At 44.2% G+C, this 3,124-nt stretch overlaps 1 pseudogene; it reads left to right on the top strand.

Annotated features, from left to right (window-relative positions):
• Positions 1-224: 224 nt before the first annotated feature.
• Positions 225-2,466, top strand: LOC106632552 (annotated as a pseudogene).
• Positions 2,467-3,124: the final 658 nt, after the last annotated feature.

Below are 3,124 nucleotides of genomic sequence, written 5' to 3' on the forward strand. Positions count from 1 at the left end.
GATGAAACATTACTCCCACTGAAAAAGCTACATCCAGATGAACAGAATCAACTTTTGGAGGCCATAGTATTCCAACATGATAACAACCCCAAACACACCTTCAAGAAGATGAGTGCCTTGCTAAATAAGGCACATACAGCAATCTACATGACCTGTCAATCACGTAGATTGCTGTATGTTTACAGCAATACATGTCTGTAAACATATATTGCTGAGACAGCACTATGAGACAGGATAAGCTGGAAAACCTAAATGCGCAGCAGAAAATACAGGAAGTAGAAGAGCTAAAGAAGAATCTGACATTTCAGCAGACATTTTTCACCAGAGCAAAATCACAAAGTGAAGCTGTTGTGAAAGCAAGTTTCATTTTGGCAGAGCAGAGAGCCAAACCTTGGAACACCTCCTGTTATCCTGCTATAGAACAGTAGTGTCACGGTCTTGCTGGCAGACTGTGGGGATATGGGGGAATGAGGACCCAAAACGCATGGTTCTGCGATGCAAACAGTGCACTTTATTTACAGTGAAGGTAGCAGATGTACAATAAATCCCCTTTGCTCCCTAGACTCCCATGTGTGTGTTCCCCTCCGACGTCCGTGCTCGTGCTCCCGGCAGTTGTGTTTCTGCACACCCTGTGCGTGCTGCCCTTCTGGTCCCTCGTTCCACCTGCAGGACAATAACAGAAGCAGCCGTTAAACACTAAACCCGCACGCACGCACGCACGCACCCTCCTCCTCCTCCTACTAATAACAACAATACTAATAACAATACTAATAACAATACTAATAACAATACTAATAACAATAATGGTCCATCCTGCTCATGGACCCCCGAGTCCTCCAGAGCCGGGTCAAGAGGTAGAGATTAGACAGGAAATGGCTAAAGTGGGCTTTGATATTGACAAAAATATAAAAGCTATTAAGTATGGACTGTTTAAGGAAAAAATGTATGATAATAAAAGTCGTCTTTTTTGGCTGATCATGTGCATTATCAACCCCCACATTTGGAAAACAAGAGCCAAGGTGGTCATAGAACAAAAGATGATCGGCAGTGTGGCTGTTTGCAAGAACATTTTTGCAGATTTGAGAAGGAGGAAAACTCTAGAACAGAAGAATAATAGTCCTTTACCTTGGGATCTTTTAAAGATATGATTAATTTTAAAAAGGCTTGAGTATGGTTTTGGTGTTATTAGTTGGTATTTATCTGTGTTCTTGTAAATTTACACGTGTATTGGCATGTATTTTTGAAGTAAATATTGTGTGTTGTTTTATGATATGTATTGCCATGAATTTGGAAAAAATATTGAGAGCCAAATCAGCCCAGTCATTTACCGAGTGAGAGTTTCTAAATAGCTGCATGGAGAAGCTGTGCGATGTCTTGTCTCCAGAAAAAATGCAGATTTTGGCAAAAGTGAGCCTGAGCAGAAATACGATTGCTGTTATTTTGTGAGATGGCCACTGATTTAAGAACACAGTTGTGTGAAAGAAGCAAAGACTTTATTGCATACTCTCTTGCTGTGGATGAAAGTACAGACATTATGGACCTTACACAGCTGGCTATCTTAATCCGTGGAGTGGACTCCAATTTGTTCGTTACAGAGGAAATATTGGACATTAAATAGACGCACGGGACAACAAAAGGAAAATACATTTTTGAAAACGTATGTCAAAGTGTAGCGACATGAAGCTGCCCTGGGACAAACTTGTTGGAGTTATAACAGATGGAGTGCCGGCAATGTGTGGTGAAAAAAGTGGACTACTTGGCAGGATGCGAGTAACTGGTGAGTTAACAGCAGATCACTGCATCATGCACAAGGAAACGCTGTGTGGTAAATTCCTAAAAATGGAGCATGTAATGAGTAACGTAACGCAAAACATAAATTTTATCCAAGCTAAAGGTTTAAATGACCGTCAATTTCACTCTTTCGTGCAGGAAATAGATTCAGAGTCCTTATCATACAGAGGTTCGTTGGCTGAGTTGGGGAAAAGTTATTTTATAGAGTTTTTGAGCTCAGCAAAGAAACCTGCCAGTTCATGGACATGGCATGTATGATGTGGGAAGGCATTTCAAGCCAAGCTGCTCCTATGGGAGTCACAAATGCACCACTTGCCTCACTTTCCCCGTTGCTAAGTAATGTTGAACCAAGTCGGCGCAACAGTGTTCCCAAATGCGCACTTTTCTGATAAACTGAGCGCACTGCGCACTGAGTTCGCACAGCGCTTTGGTGACTTTGGAGCAGAAAAAGACCACTTTGAACTGCTTCGCAACCCATTTACAGTTGACATGGAAACTGCACCTGTGCAGATTCAGATGGAGCTGATTGAGCTGCAGTGTAATGGGACACTCAAGGCAAAGTACGACACTGAAGGGCCCGCACTGTTCATTCGTTCCATACCTGAAGCAATACCCCAGCTCCGTCTACATGCGGCTCGAACCTTGTGTATGTTCATCTTGTTTGGCCTGGACTAGGGATGCACCGATACCGATACCGGTATCGGGTATCGGCCTCGATACCACATTTTCTAAAGTACTCGTACTCGTTAAAAGTCCCCCGATACCGAGGACCGATACCACGGTCTGAGACCTGTCTATGTTTGAGCGGCATGTAAGGGGTTAATCATAGGCGCCAAGTGCCCGCCCCGGCTGCAGCTCAGAGCGGGGAGAAAGCGAGGCGAGACATATCAGCTGTGTGGAACTATTTCAAAGTGAACGAAGACGAGAAAACAAAGGCGGACTGCAAATTGTGCTCAGCGAAATTGTCCAGAGGAGCCTCTAAAGGTAGCGCATTTAACACAAGCAATTTAATCAAGCACCTAAAATCCCAACACAACAACGAGTACAAAGAGTTTACCCACGCTTATTAGCACAGAGGAGCATAGCTGATGCTATAGCAGTGGGACGGAAATTAGTTGGGCATTTTAAACATTCCGCCTTAGCCTACTCCCGCCTCGAGGACATTCAGGGACAGCTCAACCAGCCAATAAAGAGACTGCAGCAGGACGTACAGACGCGCTGGAACAGCACGTATTACATGCTCCCGTCCCTCATTGAGCAAAAGCGAGTGCACGAACTCCCTGAGTGAGCAGCTACGACGCACTAGCCTCTGATGTCATCCCAGCTGTGACTG

This window comes from Haplochromis burtoni, unplaced genomic scaffold (genome assembly GCF_018398535.1).
Source record: "Haplochromis burtoni strain Fernald_Lab_line unplaced genomic scaffold, NCSU_Asbu1 Contig_878, whole genome shotgun sequence".
Lineage (NCBI taxonomy): Eukaryota > Metazoa > Chordata > Actinopteri > Cichliformes > Cichlidae > Haplochromis > Haplochromis burtoni.